The sequence below is a fragment of the Lampetra planeri genome, chromosome 76 (genome assembly GCF_965212315.1).
Source record: "Lampetra planeri chromosome 76, kcLamPlan1.2.h2, whole genome shotgun sequence".
Classification (NCBI taxonomy): Eukaryota; Metazoa; Chordata; class Hyperoartia; order Petromyzontiformes; family Petromyzontidae; genus Lampetra; species Lampetra planeri.
Window position 1 is genome coordinate 2,749,682 of NC_136181.1, and position 24,034 is coordinate 2,773,715.

At 47.4% G+C, this 24,034-nt stretch overlaps 9 non-coding genes across 9 annotated transcripts; all 9 read right to left on the minus strand.

Moving 5' to 3' along the window:
* Positions 1-3,925: 3,925 nt before the first annotated feature.
* On the minus strand, positions 3,926-3,999 carry TRNAI-AAU (transfer RNA isoleucine (anticodon AAU)). The gene has a single exon. It is a non-coding gene; the product is annotated as a tRNA-Ile (tRNA).
* A 1,984-nt stretch (positions 4,000-5,983) lies between these two features.
* On the minus strand, positions 5,984-6,057 carry TRNAI-AAU (transfer RNA isoleucine (anticodon AAU)). Its single transcript has one exon. It is a non-coding gene; the product is annotated as a tRNA-Ile (tRNA).
* A 2,257-nt stretch (positions 6,058-8,314) lies between these two features.
* On the minus strand, positions 8,315-8,388 carry TRNAI-AAU (transfer RNA isoleucine (anticodon AAU)). Its single transcript has one exon. It is a non-coding gene; the product is annotated as a tRNA-Ile (tRNA).
* A 1,442-nt stretch (positions 8,389-9,830) lies between these two features.
* TRNAI-AAU (transfer RNA isoleucine (anticodon AAU)) lies at positions 9,831-9,904 on the minus strand. The gene has a single exon. It is a non-coding gene; the product is annotated as a tRNA-Ile (tRNA).
* A 1,120-nt stretch (positions 9,905-11,024) lies between these two features.
* On the minus strand, positions 11,025-11,098 carry TRNAI-AAU (transfer RNA isoleucine (anticodon AAU)). Its single transcript has one exon. It is a non-coding gene; the product is annotated as a tRNA-Ile (tRNA).
* Positions 11,099-11,779: 681 nt separating this feature from the next.
* On the minus strand, positions 11,780-11,853 carry TRNAI-AAU (transfer RNA isoleucine (anticodon AAU)). The gene has a single exon. It is a non-coding gene; the product is annotated as a tRNA-Ile (tRNA).
* Positions 11,854-12,524: 671 nt separating this feature from the next.
* TRNAI-AAU (transfer RNA isoleucine (anticodon AAU)) lies at positions 12,525-12,598 on the minus strand. Its single transcript has one exon. It is a non-coding gene; the product is annotated as a tRNA-Ile (tRNA).
* A 7,850-nt stretch (positions 12,599-20,448) lies between these two features.
* On the minus strand, positions 20,449-20,522 carry TRNAI-AAU (transfer RNA isoleucine (anticodon AAU)). Its single transcript has one exon. It is a non-coding gene; the product is annotated as a tRNA-Ile (tRNA).
* Positions 20,523-22,506: 1,984 nt separating this feature from the next.
* On the minus strand, positions 22,507-22,580 carry TRNAI-AAU (transfer RNA isoleucine (anticodon AAU)). Its single transcript has one exon. It is a non-coding gene; the product is annotated as a tRNA-Ile (tRNA).
* Positions 22,581-24,034: the final 1,454 nt, after the last annotated feature.

A 24,034-nucleotide genomic window follows, 5' to 3' on the forward strand; every position in this document is an offset into this window, starting at 1 on the left:
TATCGCAGGTTCGTCCCGAACTTTGCTATGATCGCTAGGCCCTTGCACCTCCTTACGGGTAAGGGTCGGAGGTTCAGTTGGGGTCCGCCGGAGGAAGCGGCGTTTCAGGGCCTACGCGATTGGTTGGCGACGGCGCCGACATTGGACTATCCGGATTTTGATAGACCGTTTATTCTGGATACGGACGCTAGTGACACTGGGATTGGGGCCGTTCTGTCACAGTCCAAAGGCGGCGTGGAGCGCGTGGTAGCCTATGGTAGCCGTGTGCTGTCCCCGGCAGAAACCCGCTACTGCGTCACTCGCCGCGAATTATTGGCTATTGTCCATTTTCTCCGCCAATATTGGCCGTATCTTTACGGCCGGTCATTTACTGTGCGCACGGACCATGCGGCTCTGCAATATGCCCTGAGGGTTGACCAACCATCTGGCCAACTGGCGCGATGGTTGGAGACCCTGCAGGAATTTTCCTTCGACATACAATATCAGAAGGGGTCGCGTCACGCGAATGCGGACGCACTTTCCAGATTACCACAGGGGTCCCCTTGCGCTTGCGCGTCGGGTACGAATAGGTGTACGCCGGTTCAGCTACCCCCTCGGCCTGTCGTGTCAGCTGTCGAGGTACCTGGGGTTCCGGTGTGCCCAGGACCGGCCGATGGGGTTCTGTACCTGCCGCGCTCGGTATGGATTCGCGAACAATTGCTTGACAACTCGTTGAGGGCTTTATGGAGTCGGGCTGCGAAGGGGGCGGGGAGATTGCTGTCCGGTGGGACGCCGGGGGCCGCTCTCCGGGATGGTTTGTTCATGTGGAGAGAGGGATTGCATGACCGCTGGCGTCTGGTGGTACCATCGTCGCTACGGTACGAATTGATTCGGACTCTGCACAGCGACACTTTATTACATCTCGGGGTGCAGAAGACTTTATTAACATTACAGCGAGACTACTTTTGGCACGGCATGACGACGGATGTCGTCGGACACATTCGGGCATGTCCCGAGTGTGCTCGGTGGAAGCCGCCTAAAAACCCTTACGTGCCGCCGGTGCAGTCTATACAAGTGTCTCGAATCAACGAGTTGGTGGCGCTGGATATTTTGGGACCTTTCCCGCCATCCGCTAGGGGTAATAAATATTTGCTGGTCGGGGTGGAATATCTTTCCTGCTGGCCGATGGCTTGGCCCTTACCCGACCAGTCGGCGGCGTCTATCACGGACGCCTTCCTATTTGGATATGTGATGGACAAAGGGGCGCCGGAGAGGCTACTCACGGATCAGGGGCGAAATTTTTCTTCCAAATTGTTGGCGAAAGTGTGTGCTGCTCTGGGAACCAAGAAGGTTCGTACGTCGCCTTACCACCCGCAGACGGATGGCATGGTGGAACGCCTTAATCGGATGCTGTCGGCCATGCTATGTCACACGGTTGACGAGAAACAAGCTGATGGGGACTTGCATATACCTGGGGTACTCTCCGCGTATCGGATGACGCCTCATGCGTCCACTGGGTATTCTCCATTTTGTCTCATGTATGGCCTCGAGAATGTGCCGCCGGTGGAAGTACAGCTGAGTAGGGGGGTGAAGGGTTCTGTTAAACCCCTCCCCGAATACATTCAGGACACGGTTCGACGCGTTGCCGAGGCAAGGGAGGGGGCCCGGTTGGCTACTGCCAAGACTCAGGCGCGAAACGAGCGTTGCGCCCGGCGCTCGACCAGTACATGCCCCTGGCGAGTGGGAGACATGGCATGGCTGCACTGCCCGCAGGTGCGGCCGGGGACCTCCGCCTAAGCTTCACAAACCATGGCAGGGGCCGGTTAAGCTTATTGAAGTCCCTAACCCGCATTCCGCATGGGTTCGGTTCGGATCGCGGCGCTGGTACGTTCATACGTCTAGGCTGAAGCCCTACGTGGCCCCGCGGACGGATGCGTCATCCCCTGATGTTGCCTTGCCGGTGTCTGTTGCGCCCGACGCACCTCTGCCCTTGCCTGTTGACTCTGCAAGCGCGCCTGTCGTGCCTTCTACAGACGAACCAGCCGTGACGCAGGCGGATGTGGCGAATCCTGCTCTGGGTGGGCCTACCACGGCGACGAGGCCACTTGGCCCCGCTGCCATTCCAACCCCACCACAGACACGGTTGCCAGAGACCCCGGACTTGGGTCTCCCTGGTGGAAGGGACCTTGGCGTTGACGGGCCTCCAACAGCGGCGGGCGGTTCTACTCCCGTCGATCTTAAGACCCCGTCGCGTTCTCGGTCCGTGGGGGTACCGCCGCCCGTTCGGGATGGGCCGGCGACCCGCACGCGTTCCAAATCCCTTTCCTGTCGTTGATTGTTATTGTTCTTGTTCTTGTTATCGTTTTATATTCTCCGTTGTCAGTGATGCCAGATGGTTCCAATATTGCTCGCATTATTTTCTTGTATTTGTTGCAGCCGGGGACGGCTGGGTTTTCATTAGGGGGGGGTAGTCTAATGCGAGCAAGGATTGAGGGGGTGCGGAGTCTGGGTTACGTGAGGAGTGGGTGGAGTTAGGGTCACGTGGGGGAGAGGATTTAGGGAGAGAACCGGAAGAGGAAGGGGGAGTTGAGACGGAGTGAAATACGAGGAGGCCACGCTGGGCAAGACGGAGAGTGTGGCGCGGTCGCTACGGTGGGAGACGTCGACACCGACAGCCATCGGTGTCAGACGAAGAAAGCTAACGGGAGCAGTGAGAGGCTAGCTGTGAAAGGGGCAGCAGTGATGCTAGATAGCGGGGCAGCGGTGTGGCTGCAAGGATTGCCTGACGGGGCAGCAGGGAGACTGCATATTGGAGCAGCAGGGAGACTGTATAACGGGAGCAGCCGAGGGCTGTGAAGAGGTCGTCGAGCGGGACGCGGGCCCGAGCGAGATGCCGTGGTATCGAGATTCAACGAACCCAAAAAAGGACAACAGAGATCGACATCTGAGAGAGAGTCCTTTATTACACACCCAAGAAATTGGGACCCATTCCCAGGAAACTAAGATTCTGCTCCAACAAGTGAAAGGAAATTACAAGAAACAGAGGCAGAATCTTAAGGGATGGCGCGGCAAACTGAGTAAACTTGAGAGATATTCCGTGAAATGAGAAAAATGAAAACCTGCAAGGCAAACCCAATAAAGCTGAGAAAGCATCAAGAGCGAAATTTTCATTGATTTTTTAAATGGAGGAAAACAACAGCTGGCTAGCATGTTGATCGATCCCAGGACCTTGGCGTTATTAGCACCACGCTCTAACCAGCTGAGCTAACCGGCCACTTACACCAGAGCAATACAAGATATCCATCATGTGAGCACGTGCAAATGCTTTTCAACACTCGCTCAGAAACTGGGAGAAAGAATTCCGAAAAATGTCAATGAAAACCCGATAAACTGAGAAGACAACCAATGAACTGGTAGAGAACCCCAATTAAAAACCATGAAAATTAGAAAAATGCAAGAAACTGAAAGGTAGAACTAAAAAACTGATAAAGAAACATATTTTATTCATAGTTTTAAAATAAAGAAACTGAGAGAATAAACTGGGAAAAGAGTCCATAAAATGACAGGAAACACCAAGTACCAAAATGGTACGTCAAGAAAGTGTGGGATATCTAAGGCAGTGGTGTAAACAAACGCAAACTGCACAGGAACTCTAAAAATCCAAGAGATGGAAAGAAAAAAAGGAAAGAAAATTCGAACAAACTGATTGATGGACCCAATAAATTGGGACACATTCCCAGGAAACTAAGATTCTGCTCCAAAAAGTGAAAGGAAATTCCAAGAATCAGTGGCAGAATCCTAAGTGATGGTGCGTCAAACTGAGAAAACTTGAGAGATATTCCGTGAAATGAGAAAAACAAAAACCTGCCAGGCAAACCCAATAAAGCTGAGAAAGCATCAAGAGCCAAATTTTCATTGATTTTTTTAAATGGAGGAAAACAGCAGCTGGCCAGTATGGGGATCGAACCCAGGACCTTGGCGTTATTAGCACCACGCTCTAACCAGCTGAGCTAACCGGCCACCTACACCAGAGAAACGCAAGATATCCTTCATGTGAGCACGTGCAAATGCTTTTCAAGTGTGTCGCTCAGAAATTTGGAGAAAGAATGCCGATAAAATGTCAACTAAAACCCGATAAACTGAGAGGAAAACCAATTAACTTAGAGAGAAACCCAATTAAAAACAATTAAAATTAGAAAGATGCAAGAAAAGGATAGGTAGACATAAAAGCTGATAAAAAAAGAAACAGATTTTATTAATAGGTTTAAAATGAAAAAACTGAGGATAACCAAGAAACTTGGAAGAGAGCCCAAAAAAACGTCCGAAACGTCGTGATTCAATTTATTTTAACTTTTTAACTTACGGGACTTTACCGAAAAAACCAGATAGTATGAATCGTTGCAGTCACGAAAACTTCAAATCTAGAATTAGTGCCCAAAAATTGAGAGGAAACACCAAGTACCAACAGAGTAAGTCAAGCAAGTGTGTGGGACATCTAAGGCAGTGGTTTAAACAAACACTAACTGCAAAGGAACTCTAAAAATCTGTAATAAAGGATTCGATCACTGGGTCTGTCTCCGTTGTCCTTTATTTGGGTTCTTTACACTTGTCCCACTCGGCCCTCGCTCAGAGCCTCCCCGCTTGGCAGCTCCACAGCTGCCTTCGCTCCCGTAGCCTTTCGCGCTCCTGCAGCTCTGCTGCAGGTCCCTGGTGCAGTCCTCCGGCTGCTCTCACTGCAGCTCCACCGCTGCTCCCCGTTCCCCCGTGCTCGGTCACCGCTGGCCGACGGTGCCGAGTCTTACTGTGTGTGTGGTGATCTCGCCACTCTCCAACCTCCGCCCTGCGTGGCCTCACTCTGTCTCTATCCCCAACACTCTCCCGTCTCTTCCGGTATCTCTCCCCCTTAAGACCTCACCCCTCTCTCTCACGTGACCTAACTCCTCCCCCCCGTGACGTCATATCCGCGAGGCCGTTTACGCCCGCATTACAAATCCAAGAGATGGAAAGAAAAAAAACTAGAGAAAATTTGAACAAACTGATTGATGCAACCAAGAAATTGGGACACATTCCCAGGAGAATAAGATTCTGCTATAAAAAGTGAAAGGAAATTACAAGAAAGAGAGGCAGAATCCTAAGGAATGTTGCGGCAAACTGAGTAAACTTGAGAGATATTCCGTGAAATGAGAAAAATGAAAACCTGCCAGGCAAACCCAATAAAGCTGAGAAAGCATCAAGAGCAAAATTTTCATAAAAAAATTTAAATGGAGGAACACAGCAGCTGGCGTTATTAGCACCACACTCTAACCAGCTGAGCTAACCGACCACCTCTTTTTGACTGGTGCGAGATGTTCTTCATGTGAGCACGTTCAAATGCTTTTCAAACGTGTCGCTCAGAAATTTGGAGAAAGAATTCCGAAAAATGTCAATGAAAACCCGATAAACTGAGAGGAAATCCAATAAACTAAGAGAGAACCCCAATTAAAAACAATGAAAATTAGAAAGATGCAAGAAAAGGATAGGTAGACCTAAAAACTGATAAAGAAATACATTTTATTTATACTTTTAAAATAAAGAAACTGAGAGGATAAACAAAAAACTAGGAAGAGAGCCCAAACATTGAGAGGAAACACCAAGTAACAACAAGATACGTCAAGCAAGTGTGTGGGAAGTCCAAGGCAGTGGTGTAAACAAACACAAACTGCAAAGGAACTCTAAAAATCCAAGAGATGGAAAAAAAAACATGAGAGAAAATTCGAACAAACTGATTGATGGACCCATGAAATTGGAACACAATCCCAGGAAACTAAGATTCTTCTCCAAAAACTAAAAGGAAATTACAAGAAACAGAGGCAGAATCCTAAGGGATGGTGCAGCAAACCGAGTAAACTTGAGAGATATTCTGTGAAATGAGAAAAATGAAAACCTGCCAGGCAAACCCAATAAGGATGAGAAAGAATGAAGACCTACATTTTTTTGATTTTTTTAAATGGAGGAAAACAGCAGCAGGCCAGTATGGGGATCGAACACAGGACCTTGGCGTTATTAGCCCCACGCTCTAACCAGCTGAGCTAACCGGCCACCTCTGTTAGATTGGTGCAAGATATCCTTCACGTGAGCATGTGCAAATGCTTTTCAAAAGTTTCGCTCAGAAATTTGGAGAAAGAATGCCGAAATAATTAACCCGTAAAAACAAAGTTTTTCACTATAAATCCTTTATACTGGTAGGAACGAAGTGAACCAGCCTACAATAGATTATATCGTCCGTCCGTCCGTCCGATGTCCGATTACGTGTAGCAACATCGCCCCCTACTGAAAACACTTGGCATGACCCTACAACAACCTTTAGACTCAGTGAGGCTTTCCTGGCTAAACAAGTGTAACATTCCCTTATAATTCCCTCAGATAGCTTTTAATTAAAACATTTAAATTAATGAGGCTTTCCTGGCTAAACAAGTGTAACATTCCCTTATAATTCCCTGAGATAGCTTTTAATTAAAACTTTGAAATTAAAAAATAACTCACAGCGGCCTAAAGCCTACAGCTAGGCCTAAAGCCTAGAACTAGGCCTCAAACTCTCCCTTCGTATCGTACCCCCGCGTGTGTCAAACGGAGTTAATGTTTAACAATGTTACATTCCCTCATCTTTTTAAATAGAAACATTTACATTTAAAGCTTTTACATAACTAATAACAACATTTCAATTAAAAAATAACTCACAGCGGCCAAAAGTCTACAGCTAGGCCTAAAGCCTAGAAGTAGGCCTCAAACTCTCCCTTCGTATCGTACCCCCGCGTGTGTGAAAGGGAGTTAATGTTTAACAATGTTACATTCCCTGATGTTTTTTATAGAAACATTTAAATTTAAAGCTTTTACATTAATAATTAAAACATTTAAATTAAAAATTAACTCACAGCGGCCTAAAGCCTACAGCTAGGCCTAAAGCCTAGAACTAGGCCTCAAACTCTCCCTTCGTATCGTCCGATTAGGTGTAGCAACATCCCCCCCTACTGCAAACACTTGGCAGGACCCTACAAAAACAAGTGTAATAATACATTATGTTTATATTCTTTGGTTATTCGTTCCTACTAGCCCACCCCGCAGGGACCTGTTATGCGTGGCGGCTAGAGTCCTCTCGTCCTCTGGCTTGAGATGGCTGCCACCTATGGGTCAGATGATTGCTTGCCACCATTAAGCAATTGGTAATTACATATAATTTTTTTTTCCTAAAAAGTGTAACATTTTTGAAAAAAAATTCAGGAAAATTAATTGTCACGCACAACGAGTATGTGTGCAAAATGTCAGCTCGATTGGATCACGGGAATTGGGTAAAAAACGACTGAAAGATTTGCACGGTCGTAAGCGCACAAGCATGCAAGCAAGTGAACTTAATATAAAGGATTTAAAAAATTTAACCCGTAAAAACAAAGTTTTTCACTATAAATCCTTTATATGCGTGGCGGCTAGAGTCCTCTCGTCCTCTGGCTTGAGATGGCTGCCACCTATGGGTCAGATGATTGCTTGCCACCATTAAGCAATGGTAATTACATAGAATTCTTTTTTTCCTAAAAAGTGTAACATTTTGGGAAAAAAATTTCAAGAAAATTTATTGTCACGCACAACGAGTCTGTCTGCAAAATGTCAGCTCGATTGAATCACGGGAAGTGAGTAAAAAAACGACCGAAATATTTGCACGGTCGTAAGCGCGCAAGCAAGCAAGCAAGTGAACTTAATATGAAGGATTTAAAAATGTATACGAAAACCCGATAAACTGAGTGGAAATCCAATAAACTAAGAGAGAACCCCAATTAAAAACAATGAAAATTTGAAAGATGCAAGAAAAGGATAGGTAGACCTAGAAACTGGTAAAGAAAACCATTTTATTCTTAGGTTTAAAATGAAAAACTGATGATAACCAAGAAACTGGGAAGATAGCCCAAACATTGAGAGGAAACACCAAGTAGCAACAAGATAAGTCAAGCAAGTGTGTGAGACATCTAAGGCAGTGGTTTAAACAAACACAAACTGCAAAGGAACTCTAAAAATCCAAGACATGAAAAGAAAAGGAAAGAAAATTCGAACAAACTGATTGATGCACCCAATAAATTGGGACACATTCCCAGGAAACTAAAATCCCGTGCCAAAAAGTGAAAACAAAATCCAAGAAACAGAGGCAAACCAAAGAGACGGTGCTGCAGACCGAGAAAAAAAACTGATTGATGTTCCGTGAAATGAGAAAAACTGATAACCTGCCAAGAAAAAAACCCAATAAGCTGAGAGTGAGAGCATCATGGAGCTCAATTCTCATTGAATTTTTTAAATGGAGGAAAACAGCAGCTGGCCAGTATGGGGATCGAACCCAGGACATTGGCGTTATTAGCACCACGCTCTAACCAGCTGAGCTAACCGGCCACCTCTGCTTGATTGGTGCGATATATTCTTCATGTGAGCACGTGCAAATGCTTTTCGACGCTGTCGCTCAGAAACTGGGAGAAAGAATTCCGAAAAATGTCAATGAAAACCCGATAAATTGAGAAGACAACCAATTAACTGGGAGAGAACCCCAAATAAAAACCATGAGAAGTAGAAAAATGCAAGAAACTGAAGTGTAGGCCTAAAAAACTGATAAAGAAACGTATTTTATTCATAGTGTTAAAAGGAAGAAAATGAGAGGATTAACGAGCAACTGGGAAGAGAGCCCAAACATTGATAGGAAACACCAAGTAACAACAAGATAAGTCAAGCAAGTGTATGGGAAGTCCAATGCAGTGGTGTAAACAAACACAAACTGCAAAGGAACTCTAAAAATCCAAGAGATGAAAAAAAAACAAAGTTGAGAAAATTTGAACAAACTGATTGATGCACCCAAGAAATTGAGACACAATCCCAGAAAACTAAGATTCTGCTCCAAAAAGTGAAAGGAAGTTACAAGAAACAGAGGCAGAATCCTAAGGGATGGTGCGTCAAACTGAGAAAACTTGAGAGATATTCCGTGAAATGAGAAAAAAATAAAACATGCCAGGCAAACCCAATGAAGCTGAGAAAGCATAAAGAGTTGAATTTTAATAGATTTTTGACATTGGAAGAAAAAGACACATGTGGCCAGTTTGGGGATTGAATCCAGGACCTTGGCGTTATTAGCACCACGCTCTAACCAGCTGCGCTAATCGGCCACCTACACCAGCGAAACTCAAGATATCCTTCATGTGAGCATGTGAAAATTCTTTTCGACACTGTTTCTCAGAAACTGGGAGAAAGAATTTTGAAAAATGTCAATGAAAACCCGATATACTGAGAAGACAACCAATGAACTGGGAGAGAATCCAAATAAAAAAACCATGAAAATTAGAAAATTGCAAGAAACTGAAAGGTAGACCTAAAAAACTGATAAAGAAACGTATTTTATTTATAGTTTTAAAATGAAGAAACTGAGAGGATGAACGAGAAACTGGGAAGAGAGCCCAAACATTGAGAGGAAACACCAAGTAACACAAGATAAGTCAAGCAAGTGTGTGGGACATCCAAGGGAGTGGTGTCAACAAACACAAACTGCAACGGAACTCTAAAAATCAAGATGCAATCAAAATAATTGAGAGAAAATTCGAACAAACTGATTGATGTAGCCAAGAAATTGGGACACATTCCCAGGAAACTCAGGTTATCCTCCAAAAAGTGAAAGGAAATTACAAGAATCAGAGGCAGAATCCTAATGGATGGTGCGGCAAACTGAGAAAACTTGAGAGATATTCCGTGAAATGAGAAAAATGAAAACCTTCCAGGCAAACCCAATAAAGATGAGAAAGCATCAAGAGCTAAAAAAATTTGTATTTTTTTAAATGGAGGAAAACAGCAGCTGGCCAGTATGGGGATCGAACCCAGGACCTTGGCGTTATTAGCACCACGCTCTAACCAGCTGAGCTAACCGGCCACCTCTATTTAACTGGTGCGAGATATTCTTCATGTAAGCACGTGCAAATGCTTTTCGAGCGTGTCGCTCAAAAATTGAGAGAGAGAATTGTGAAAAATATCAATGGAAACTCAATAAATTGAGGGGAAAACCTATTAACTGGAAAGGAACCCAAGTAAAAACCATGAAAATGAGAAAAATGCAAGAAAATTATAGATGGACCTAAAAAAATGATAAAGAACGCTTTTTATTTTTATTTTTAAAATGCAGAAACTGAGGATAACCAAGAAACTGGGAAGAGAGCCCACAAATTGAGAGGAGATACCCAGTAACAACAGGATGAGTCAAGCAAGTGTGTGGGAAGTCCAAGGCAGTGGTGTCAACAAACACAAACTGCAAAGGAACTCTAAAAATCCAAGAGATGGAAAGAAAAAAAAGGAAAGAACATTCGAACAAACTGATTGATGGACCCAAGAAATTGGGACACATTCCCAGGAAACTAAGATCCTGCTCCAAAAAGTCAAAGGAAATGACAAGAAACCGAAATATGTAGAGAAAATGCCGAAAAAATGTCGGAAACCCCGATAAACTGAGAGGAAAACCAATTAACTGAGAGAGAAACCCAATTAAAAGCAATGCAAAATATTAAATCCAAGAAAAGGATAGGTAGACGTAAATACTGTTCAAGAAACACATTTTATTTATAGTTTTTCAATGAAAAAACTGAGGATAACCAAGAAACTGGGAAGAGAGCCCAAATATTGAGAGGAAACACCAAGTACCACAGGGTAAGTTAAGCAAGTGTGTGGGAAGTCCTAGGCAGTTGTGTAAACACACACAAACTGCTAAAGGAACTCTAAAAATCCAGATGCAAACAAAACAACTGAAAGAAAATTCGAACAAATTGATTGATGTACCCAATAAATTGGGGGACAATCTCACGAAACAAAAAATCTGCGCCAAAAAGTGAAACGAAAATCCAAGAAACAGAGGCAGAAAACGATGAGACGGTGCTGCAAACCGAGAGAGACTGAGGGATGTTCAGTGAAATGAGAAAACCTGCCAGGCAAACCCAATAAGCTGAGAAAGCAACAAGAGCTGAATTTTCATAAATTTTTGAAATTGGAAAAAAAAGCACACCTGGCCAGTATGGGGATCGAACCCAGGACCTTGGCGTTATTAGCACCACGCTCTAACCAGCTGAGCTAACCGGCCACCTCCATTTGGCTGGTGCAAGATATCCTTCATGTGAGCACGTGCTAATGCTTTTCAATAGTGTCGCTTAGATGTTTTGAGAAAGAATGCCGAAAAATGTCAACGAAAACCCGATAAACTGAGAGGAAAACCAATGAACTGAGAGATAAACCCACTTAAAAACAATGAAAATTTGAAAAATGCAACAAAAGGATAGGTAGACCTAATAACTGATGAAGAAACACATTTCATGTATAGGTTTAAAATGAAGAAACTGAGAGGATAACCTAGAAACTGGTAAGAGAGCCCAAACATTGAGAGGAAACACCAAGTAACAACAAGATAAGTCAAGCAAGTGTGTGGGAAGTCCAAGGCAGAGGTGTAAACAACACAAACTGCAAAGGAACTCTAAAAATCCAAGAGATGGAAACAAAAAAACTGAGAGAAAATTCGAACCAACTGATTGATGGACACAAGAAATTGAGACACAATCCCAGGAAACTAAGGTTTTCCTCCAAAATGTGAAAGGAAATTACAAGAAACAGAGTCCGAATCCTAAGGGATGGTGCGGCAAACCGAGTAAACTTGAGAGATATTCTGTGAAATGAGAAAAATGAAAACCTGCCAGGCAAACCCAATAAAGCTGGGAAAGCATCAAGAGCTAAATTTTCATTGATTTTTTAAATGGAGGAAAACAGCAGCTGGCCAGTATGGGGATCGAACCCAGGACCTTGGCGTTATTAGCACCACGCTCTAACCAGCTGAGCTAACCGGCCACCTATCTTTGACTGGTGCGAGATATTCTTTATGTGAGAACATGCAAATGCTTTTCAACACTCGCTCAGAAACTGGGAGAAAGAATTCCGAAAAATGTCAATGAAAACCCGATAAACTGAGAAGACAAGCAATGAACTGGAAGAGAACCCCAAGTAAAAACCATGTAAACTAGAAAAATGCAAGAAACTGAAAGGTAGACCTAAAAAAACTGATAAAGAAACGTATTTTATTCACAGTTTTAAAATGAAGAAACTTAGAGGATAAACGAAAATCTGGGAGAGAGCCCCAAACATTGAGAGGAAACACCAAGTAACAACAAGATAAGTCAAGCAAGTGTGTGGTAAGTTCAAGACAGTGGTGTAAACAACACAAACTGCAAAGGAACTCTAAAAATCCAAGAGATGGAAAGAAAAAAAGGAGAGAAAATTCGAAGAAACTGATTGATGCACCCATGAAATTCCCAGGAAACTAAGGTTATCCTCCAAAAAGTGAAAGGAAATTACAAGAAACAGAGTCCGAATCCTAAGGGATGGTGCGGCAAACCGAGTAAACTTGAGAGATATTCTGTGAAATGAGAAAAATGGGAACCTGCCAGGCAAACCCAATAAAGCTGAGAAAGAATCAATAGGGAAATTTTCATTGATTTTTTTAAATGGAGGAAAACAGCAGCTGGCCAGTATGGGGATCGAACCCAGGACCTTGGCGTTATTAGCACCACGCTCTAACCAGCTGAGCTAACCGGCCACCTCTCTTTGACAGGTACGAGATATCCTTCATGTCAGCACGTGCAAATGCTTTTCAACAGTGTCGCTCAGATATTTGGATAAAGAATGGCGAAAAAATGTCAACGAAAACCCGATAAACTGATAAGACAACCAACGAACTGGGAATGAACCCCAAATAAAAACCATTAAAATTAGAAAAATGCAAGAAACTGCAAGGTAAACCTAAAAAACTGATAAAGAAACGTATTTTATGTTGAGTTTTTAAATGAAGAAACTGAGAGGATAAACGACCAAACTGATTGATGCACCTGTAATGCGAGCAAGGATTGAGGGGGGGCGGAGTCTGGGTCACGTGGGGAGTGGGTGGAGTTAGGGTCACGTGGGGGAGAGGATTTAGGGAAAGAACCGGCAGAGGAAGGGGGAGTTGAGACGGAGTGAAATACGAGGATGCCACGCTGGGCAAGACGGAGAGTGTGGCGCGGGCGCCACGCGGTGGGAGACGTCGACACCGACAGCCATCGGTGTCAAACGAAGAAAGCTAACGGGAGCAGTGAGAGGCTAGCTGTGAAAGGGGCAGCAGTGATGCTAGATAGCGGGGCAGCGGTGTGGCTGCAAGGATTGCCTGACGGGGCAGCAGGGAGACTGCATATTGGAGCAGCAGGGAGACTGTATAACGGGAGCAGCCGAGGGCTGTGGAGAGGTCGTCGAGCGGGACGCGGGCCCGAGCGAGACGCCGTGGTATCGTGATTCAACGAACCCAATAAAGGACAACGGAGATCGACATCTGAGAGAGAGTCCTTTATTACATTGGTGTCAGAAGTGAAACGGCATGTCAAAACAGCTCAGGAAGAAGACCGTCCCTGCACCATCTTCGGCAATCTTCCGACGACGACCTCCCTCCAGCGGTGGCGCTACCCACGATGGAGGAGGAAAGCGGAGCGGGGACGAGCGGGGTTCCAGCCGTGCAGGACGTGGCCGCCTCGGTGGGCCCATCTGCGCGACTGGACGCTGACGATGGATGGCGACAGGTGGCGGCGCAACTGGAGGCGCTGAAGACGGTGTTGGCGCAATTGTGCGTTCTCGTGATGCCGGCGACGACTTCGGGGAGGCCCGGCGAGGAACAACGGGCCGGGGCCTTGCCGTCGCCATCAGCCCTCTCGACCGCGCGGCACGAAGACGCCATCTTGGGCGTGGCCGAAGAAGAACGGCGGGAAGCCGCCATCTTGCGCCCTCCGCCGCGGGAAGCCGCCAGCTTGCACACGTTGCGGAGCGACGCCATCTTGTCGCTGCCGCGCGTGTCACCATCGGAGGAGGACGGAAGAGCAAGAACCCGCAGCCGTCATTTAACAACGGTCAAAGAATTCTCAATCGGCGGCGATTGGAGCGCATTTTCCTGCCGTTTTCAAGCGACCGTACGCTCCGCCATGTGGACGGACGCGGAGGCACTGGAAGTCTTACCAACACTTCTCGACGACGAGTCCGTCCGGTTCTTCCACTCCATCAAGGCCGACAAGAAGAAGACACTGCAGCGTATCTTCGAGGAGATGGCGGATGCGTACGAGCCTCCGGACGACGCCCATCGGAGATTTGTTCAGCGCCAACGGGCGCCTGATGACTCGCCGGTGGCCTACAGAGGCGCAGTTCTGGAACTGGCGATGGCGGCATACCCCGAGACGGAGCCCGATTTGTTGGAGCCCCTCGTGTTGGGCAAAATGCTCGAATTATCTAGAGACCTGGGGATCCCCATGCCGGTGTGCAGCCATGATAAATTGACGTCCCGTGCTGTGGCTTAGTGCTTGGACGCTCAATTTAATCTCCGACGCTGGAAGCAGGTGTCGGCTTGGACGGGGGGGCCCGTCGTTGAAGGCAGTGCTACGGGGTGGGATCCTACGAAGGCGATCTACGTTCCTGACGACAAGGGTCTGCAGGAGTTGACGGCCGCCTCCGCCCAGTGGCCTGCTCGGGGGGGGACGGGGCCGAGGTCCGCGCCGCCGGCGCGGGAGCGTCGGGACAGGGGGGGTGCCGCGCGTCGGAACGACGTGGAGTGTTTCCGCTGCAGCCGTAAGGGCCACTTCGCCAGGGACTGTTGGGCTCGCATCCCGGGGCCGCCCCAGCAGGAGGCCTCGACCACGGACGCCGCGCGAAAAGACCCACCAGTACAGGCAAGTCGGTGCGCACCAGACACCCGGCAAGGCCTGTCACCTCATGCATCACCATCGCCGCGCGGTCCGTGTGTCGCTAACAACAAGGTGCCTCCGGTTGACCCGTGTCGCTCGCTGATGCAATGGCGCCGATTGGCATGCAGGGTAGTTGCGGCCGCTACGGGGTCATCCACGGTACCGGGTTCCATTCAGGGGGTCGAGGTGCGTATTTTGGTGGACTCCGGTGCGTCCGCGACCATTATGTCGGATGTCATTTTCCATCTTTTGGGCATTCCACCAGGGAGAGTGCGAGCGGTTTGTGATTCATGCATAGCGGCGAATGGGGGAAGTATGGGCATTGTGGGCCAGGTGGACGCCAAGATATCCATCGGGGGGGTGTCGGCTTCAGGGACCGTGTTGATCTCTAGGTCTCTCGCGGTACCCTGTTTGTTGGGGACTGATTTCCTGGCAAAAATGCCCATTCAAATAAGGATTGATCAAAACTGCATTGAATTACTGGGGGGGGCGTAAAATTTCGTTCCTACCGTCGCCATGGGGCCGGTCTGCCCCTGTTTGCCAGGTGCAGGCGCTGTCCGAGGTATCTGTTGACATTCCACCTGGTTCGCAGATGCTTATCCCGTTGAGATATCGGAAGCCAGTACCGGGCGTTGAGGGAGCGGCGGGGGTTCTGTTATCGCCATCCACGGCTATAACGGGCGGCTCGGCGCTGGTTGGGGCAAAAACAATTGTCCGGCCGGGCCAGCCCCCGTTCTTACAGGTGCTAAATGGGAGTGCAGAGAATGTCAGTGTCCCGGCTGGAACGGTTGTGGTTCACGCCACGACCGCGTTCACGACCCATGACAACCGGGTCTGCCGGGACATGGTAGGGGGGGTTTCGGGGCCAACGGGGCAGGATGACCATTGGGTTGCCGAGTTATGCAGGGAGAATTCATCCCTGACCAGAGAGCAACGGTCCGCGCTTCGCGCGCTGTTGCTAAGTTATTCCGATGTGTTCAGGTCGGATGATTTTGACTTGGGACGCACCTCCCTGCATTCCCACCACATTGATACGGGGGACGCCGCTCCGATTCGGTTGAACTCGCATCGGTTGAGCCCGACGGAGCGGGATCAGGTTCGCGGGGCAGTGGAGGACATGCTAGCCGCTGATATTATATCCCCGTCTAACAGTCCATGGGGCGCGCCGGTAGTCCTTGTGAAAAAAAAGGATGATAAACTGCGATTTTGCGTCGATTTTCGGAAATTGAATAAGGTGTCCGTCGCAGACGCATACCCACTCCGCGTATGGATGATTCCCTCGATGCCTTGTCTGGGGCGAAGTTTTTTTCAACATTGGATCTCTCTTCGGGATTCTGGCAGCTTCCCCTTGACGAGTCCTCGAGGGAAAAGACGGCTTTTCGCACGCCACAGGGACTGTTTCAGTTTAATTGCCTTCCGATGGGCTTGAATGCGGCTCCCGCCACTTTTCAGCGGTTGATGGAGCTGGTGTTAATGGGTCTGCAGTGGGAGACATGTTTGATTTATTTAGACGATGTCATTGTCTTTAGCCGCACATTTGACGAACATTTGCAGAGATTGGAGACGGTTTTTGCTAGGATGCGCTCCGTAAATTTAAAATTCAAACCGAAAAAGTGTCACCTACTGCAACGATCCGTGCGTTATTTGGGACACATAATCAGTGCGGACGGGGTGGCAACGGACCCGGAGAAGACGGCGTGCGTCCGTAACTGGCCAACCCCGGCCTCGGTTGGGGACGTACGTCGCTTCTTGGGGTTCGCCTCATACTATCGCAGGTTCGTCCCGAACTTTGCTATGATCGCTAGGCCCTTGCACCTCCTTACGGGTAAGGGTCGGAGGTTCAGTTGGGGTCCGCCGGAGGAAGCGGCGTTTCAGGGCCTACGCGATTGGTTGGCGACGGCGCCGACATTGGACTATCCGGATTTTGATAGACCGTTTATTCTGGATACGGACGCTAGTGACACTGGGATTGGGGCCGTTCTGTCACAGTCCAAAGGCGGCGTGGAGCGCGTGGTAGCCTACGGTAGCCGTGTGCTGTCCCCGGCAGAAACCCGCTACTGCGTCACTCGCCGCGAATTATTGGCTATTGTCCATTTTCTCCGCCAATATTGGCCGTATCTTTACGGCCGGTCATTTACTGTGCGCACGGACCATGCGGCTCTGCAATATGCCCTGAGGGTTGACCAACCATCTGGCCAACTGGCGCGATGGTTGGAGACCCTGCAGGAATTTTCCTTCGACATACAATATCAGAAGGGGTCGCGTCACGCGAATGCGGACGCACTTTCCAGATTACCACAGGGGTCCCCTTGCGCTTGCGCGTCGGGTACGAATAGGTGTACGCCGGTTCAGCTACCCCCTCGGCCTGTCGTGTCAGCTGTCGAGGTACCTGGGGTTCCGGTGTGCCCAGGACCGGCCGATGGGGTTCTGTACCTGCCGCGCTCGGTATGGATTCGCGAACAATTGCTTGACAACTCGTTGAGGGCTTTATGGAGTCGGGCTGCGAAGGGGGCGGGGAGATTGCTGTCCGGTGGGACGCCGGGGGCCGCTCTCCGGGATGGTTTGTTCATGTGGAGAGAGGGATTGCATGACCGCTGGCGTCTGGTGGTACCATCGTCGCTACGGTACGAATTGATTCGGACTCTGCACAGCGACACTTTATTACATCTCGGGGTGCAGAAGACTTTATTAACATTACAGCGAGACTACTTTTGGCACGGCATGACGACGGATGTCGTCGGACACATTCGGGCATGTCCCGAGTGTGCCCGGTGGAAGCCGCCTAAAAACCCTTACGTGCCGCCGGTGCAGTCTATACAAGTGTCTCGAATCAACGAGTTGGTGGCGCTGGATATTTTGGGACCTTTCCCGCCATCCGCTAGGGGTAATAAATATTTGCTGGTCGGGGTGGAATATCTTTCCCGCTGGCCGATGGCTTGGCCCTTACCCGACCAGTCGGCGGCGTCTATCACGGACGCCTTCCTATTTGGATATGTGATGGACAAAGGGGCGCCGGAGAGGCTACTCACGGATCAGGGGCGAAATTTTTCTTCCAAATTGTTGGCGAAAGTGTGTGCTGCTCTGGGAACCAAGAAGGTTCGTACGTCGCCTTACCACCCGCAGACGGATGGCATGGTGGAACGCCTTAATCGGATGCTGTCGGCCATGCTATGTCACACGGTTGACGAGAAACAAGCTGATGGGGACTTGCATATACCTGGGGTACTCTCCGCGTATCGGATGACGCCTCATGCGTCCACTGGGTATTCTCCATTTTGTCTCATGTACGGCCGCGAGAATGTGCCGCCGGTGGAAGTACAGCTGAGTAGGGGGGTGAAGGGTCCTGTTAAACCCCTCCCCGAATACATTCAGGACACGGTTCGACGCGTTGCCGAGGCAAGGGAGGGGGCCCGGTTGGCTACTGCCAGGACTCAGGCGCGAAACGAGCGTTGCGCCCGGCGCTCGACCAGTACATGCCCCTGGCGAGTGGGAGACATGGCATGGCTGCACTGCCCGCAGGTGCGGCCGGGGACCTCCGCCTAAGCTTCACAAACCATGGCAGGGGCCGGTTAAGCTTATTGAAGTCCCTAACCCGCATTCCGCATGGGTTCGGTTCGGATCGCGGCGCTGGTACGTTCATACGTCTAGGCTGAAGCCCTACGTGGCCCCGCGGACGGATGCGTCATCCCCTGATGTTGCCTTGCCGGTGTCTGTTGCGCCCGACGCACCTCTGCCCTTGCCTGTTGACTCTGCAAGCGCGCCTGTCGTGCCTTCTACAGACGAACCAGCCGTGACGCAGGCGGATGTGGCGAATCCTGCTCTGGGTGGGCCTACCACGGCGACGAGGCCACTTGGCCCCGCTGCCATTCCAACCCCACCACAGACACGGTTGCCAGAGACCCCGGACTTGGGTCTCCCTGGTGGAAGGGACCTTGGCGTTGACGGGCCTCCAACAGCGGCGGGCGGTTCTACTCCCGTCGATCTTAAGACCCCGTCGCGTTCTCGGTCCGTGGGGGTACCGCCGCCCGTTCGGGATGGGCCGGCGACCCGCACGCGTTCCAAATCCCTTTCCTGTCGTTGATTGTTATTGTTCTTGTTCTTGTTATCGTTTTATATTCTCCGTTGTCAGTGATGCCAGATGGTTCCAATATTGCTCGCATTATTTTCTTGTATTTGTTGCAGCCGGGGACGGCTGGGTTTTCATTAGGGGGGGGTAGTCTAATGCGAGCAAGGATTGAGGGGGGGCGGAGTCTGGGTTACGTGAGGAGTGGGTGGAGTTAGGGTCACGTGGGGGAGAGGATTTAGGGAGAGAACCGGAAGAGGAAGGGGGAGTTGAGACGGAGTGAAATACGAGGAGGCCACGCTGGGCAAGACGGAGAGTGTGGCGCGGTCGCTACGGTGGGAGACGTCGACACCGACAGCCATCGGTGTCAGACGAAGAAAGCTAACGGGAGCAGTGAGAGGCTAGCTGTGAAAGGGGCAGCAGTGATGCTAGATAGCGGGGCAGCGGTGTGGCTGCAAGGATTGCCTGACGGGGCAGCAGGGAGACTGCATATTGGAGCAGCAGGGAGACTGTATAACGGGAGCAGCCGAGGGCTGTGGAGAGGTCGTCGAGCGGGACGCGGGCCCGAGCGAGATGCCGTGGTATCGAGATTCAACGAACCCAAAAAAGGACAACAGAGATCGACATCTGAGAGAGAGTCCTTTATTACACACCCAAGAAATTGGGACCCATTCCCAGGAAACTAAGATTCTGCTCCAACAAGTGAAAGGAAATTACAAGAAACAGAGGCAGAATCTTAAGGGATGGCGCGGCAAACTGAGTAAACTTGAGAGATATTCCGTGAAATGAGAAAAATGAAAACCTGCAAGGCAAACCCAATAAAGCTGAGAAAGCATCAAGAGCGAAATTTTCATTGATTTTTTAAATGGAGGAAAACAACAGCTGGCTAGCATGTTGATCGATCCCAGGACCTTGGCGTTATTAGCACCACGCTCTAACCAGCTGAGCTAACCGGCCACTTACACCAGAGCAATACAAGATATCCATCATGTGAGCACGTGCAAATGCTTTTCAACACTCGCTCAGAAACTGGGAGAAAGAATTCCGAAAAATGTCAATGAAAACCCGATAAACTGAGAAGACAACCAATGAACTGGTAGAGAACCCCAATTAAAAACCATGAAAATTAGAAAAATGCAAGAAACTGAAAGGTAGAACTAAAAAACTGATAAAGAAACATATTTTATTCATAGTTTTAAAATTAAGAAACTGAGAGAATAAACTGGGAAAAGAGTCCATAAAATGACAGGAAACACCAAGTACCAAAATGGTACGTCAAGAAAGTGTGGGATATCTAAGGCAGTGGTGTAAACAAACGCAAACTGCACAGGAACTCTAAAAATCCAAGAGATGGAAAGAAAAAAAGGAAAGAAAATTCGAACAAACTGATTGATGGACCCAATAAATTGGGACACATTCCCAGGAAACTAAGATTCTGCTCCAAAAAGTGAAAGGAAATTCCAAGAATCAGTGGCAGAATCCTAAGTGATGGTGCGTCAAACTGAGAAAACTTGAGAGATATTCCGTGAAATGAGAAAAACAAAAACCTGCCAGGCAAACCCAATAAAGCTGAGAAAGCATCAAGAGCCAAATTTTCATTGATTTTTTTAAATGGAGGAAAACAGCAGCTGGCCAGTATGGGGATCGAACCCAGGACCTTGGCGTTATTAGCACCACGCTCTAACCAGCTGAGCTAACCGGCCACCTACACCAGAGAAACGCAAGATATCCTTCATGTGAGCACGTGCAAATGCTTTTCAAGTGTGTCGCTCAGAAATTTGGAGAAAGAATGCCGATAAAATGTCAACTAAAACCCGATAAACTGAGAGGAAAACCAATTAACTTAGAGAGAAACCCAATTAAAAACAATTAAAATTAGAAATATGCAAGAAAAGGATAGGTAGACATAAAAGCTGATAAAAAAAGAAACAGATATTATTAATAGGTTTAAAATGATAAAACTGAGGATAACCAAGAAACTTGGAAGAGAGCCCAAAAAAACGTCCGAAACGTCGTGATTTAATTTATTTTAACTTTTTAACTTACAGGACTTTACCGAAAAAACCAGATAGTATGAATCGTTGCAGTCACGAAAACTTCAAATCTAGAATTAGTGCCCAAAAATTGAGAGGAAACACCAAGTACCAACAGAGTAAGTCAAGCAAGTGTGTGGGACATCTAAGGCAGTGGTTTAAACAAACACTAACTGCAAAGGAACTCTAAAAATCTGTAATAAAGGACTCGATCACTGGGTCTGTCTCCGTTGTCCTTTATTTGGGTTCTTTACACTTGTCCCACTCGGCCCTCGCTCAGAGCCTCCCCGCTTGGCAGCTCCACAGCTGCCTTCGCTCCCGTAGCCTTTCGCGCTCCTGCAGCTCTGCTGCAGGTCCCTGGTGCAGTCCTCCGGCTGCTCTCACTGCAGCTCCACCGCTGCTCCCCGTTCCCCCGTGCTCGGTCACCGCTGGCCGACGGTGCCGAGTCTTACTGTGTGTGTGGTGATCTCGCCACTCTCCAACCTCCGCCCTGCGTGGCCTCACTCTGTCTCTATCCCCAACACTCTCCCGTCTCTTCCGGTATCTCTCCCCCTTAAGACCTCACCCCTCTCTCTCACGTGACCTAACTCCTCCCCCCCGTGACGTCATATCCGCGAGGCCGTTTACGCCCGCATTACAAATCCAAGAGATGGAAAGAAAAAAAACTAGAGAAAATTTGAACAAACTGATTGATGCAACCAAGAAATTGGGACACATTCCCAGGAGAATAAGATTCTGCTATAAAAAGTGAAAGGAAATTACAAGAAAGAGAGGCAGAATCCTAAGGAATGTTGCGGCAAACTGAGTAAACTTGAGAGATATTCCGTGAAATGAGAAAAATGAAAACCTGCCAGGCAAACCCAATAAAGCTAAGAAAGCATCAAGAGCAAAATTTTCATAAAAAATTTTAAATGGAGGAACACAGCAGCTGGCGTTATTAGCACCACACTCTAACCAGCTGAGCTAACCGACCACCTCTTTTTGACTGGTGCGAGATGTTCTTCATGTGAGCACGTTCAAATGCTTTTCAAACGTGTCGCTCAGAAATTTGGAGAAAGAATTCCGAAAAATGTCAATGAAAACCCGATAAACTGAGAGGAAATCCAATAAACTAAGAGAGAACCCCAATTAAAAACAATGAAAATTAGAAAGATGCAAGAAAAGGATAGGTAGACCTAAAAGCTGATAAAGAAATACATTTTATTTATACTTTTAAAATAAAGAAACTGAGAGGATAAACAAAAAACTAGGAAGAGAGCCCAAACATTGAGAGGAAACACCAAGTAACAACAAGATACGTCAAGCAAGTGTGTGGGAAGTCCAAGGCAGTGGTGTAAACAAACACAAACTGCAAAGGAACTCTAAAAATCCAAGAGATGGAAAAAAAAACATGAGAGAAAATTCGAACAAACTGATTGATGGACCCATGAAATTGGAACACAATCCCAGGAAACTAAGATTCTTCTCCAAAAACTAAAAGGAAATTACAAGAAACAGAGGCAGAATCCTAAGGGATGGTGCAGCAAACCGAGTAAACTTGAGAGATATTCTGTGAAATGAGAAAAATGAAAACCTGCCAGGCAAACCCAATAAGGATGAGAAAGAATGAAGACCTACATTTTTTTGATTATTTTAAATGGAGGAAAACAGCAGCTGGCCAGTATGGGGATCGAACACAGGACCTTGGCGTTATTAGCCCCACGCTCTAACCAGCTGAGCTAACCGGCCACCTCTGTTAGATTGGTGCAAGATATCCTTCACGTGAGCATGTGCAAATGCTTTTCAAAAGTTTCGCTCAGAAATTTGGAGGAAGAATGCCGAAATAATTAACCCGTAAAAACAAAGTTTTTCACTATAAATCCTTTATACTGGTAGGAACGAAGTGAACCAGCCTACAATAGATTATATCGTCCGTCCGTCGGATGTCCGATTACGTGTAGCAACATCGCCCCCTACTGAAAACACTTGGCATGACCCTACAACAACCTTTAGACTCAGTGAGGCTTTCCTGGCTAAACAAGTGTAACATTCCCTTATAATTCCCTCAGATAGCTTTTAATTAAAACATTTAAATTAATGAGGCTTTCCTGGCTAAACAAGTGTAACATTCCCTTATAATTCCCTGAGATAGCTTTTAATTAAAACTTTGAAATTAAAAAATAACTCACAGCGGCCTAAAGCCTACAGCTAGGCCTAAAGCCTAGAACTAGGCCTCAAACTCTCCCTTCGTATCGTACCCCCGCGTGTGTCAAACGGAGTTAATGTTTAACAATGTTACATTCCCTCATCTTTTTAAATAGAAACATTTAAATTTAAAGCTTTTACATAACTAATAACAACATTTCAATTAAAAAATAACTCACAGCGGCCTAAAGTCTACAGCTAGGCCTAAAGCCTAGAAGTAGGCCTCAAACTCTCCCTTCGTATCGTACCCCCGCGTGTGTGAAAGGGAGTTAATGTTTAACAATGTTACATTCCCTGATGTTTTTTATAGAAACATTTAAATTTAAAGCTTTTACATTAATAATTAAAACATTTAAATTAAAAATTAACTCACAGCGGCCTAAAGCCTACAGCTAGGCCTAAAGCCTAGAACTAGGCCTCAAACTCTCCCTTCGTATCGTCCGATTAGGTGTAGCAACATCCCCCCCTACTGCAAACACTTGGCAGGACCCTACAAAAACAAGTGTAATAATACATTATGTTTATATTCTTTGGTTATTCGTTCCTACTAGCCCACCCCGCAGGGACCTGTTATGCGTGGCGGCTAGAGTCCTCTCGTCCTCTGGCTTGAGATGGCTGCCACCTATGGGTCAGATGATTGCTTGCCACCATTAAGCAATTGGTAATTACATATAATTTTTTTTTCCTAAAAAGTGTAACATTTTTGAAAAAAAATTCAGGAAAATTAATTGTCACGCACAACGAGTATGTGTGCAAAATGTCAGCTCGATTGGATCACGGGAATTGGGTAAAAAACGACTGAAAGTTTTGCACGGTCGTAAGCGCACAAGCATGTAAGCAAGTGAACTTAATATAAAGGATTTAAAAAATTTAACCCGTAAAAACAAAGTTTTTCACTATAAATCCTTTATATGCGTGGCGGCTAGAGTCCTCTCGTCCTCTGGCTTGAGATGGCTGCCACCTATGGGTCAGATGATTGCTTGCCACCATTAAGCAAT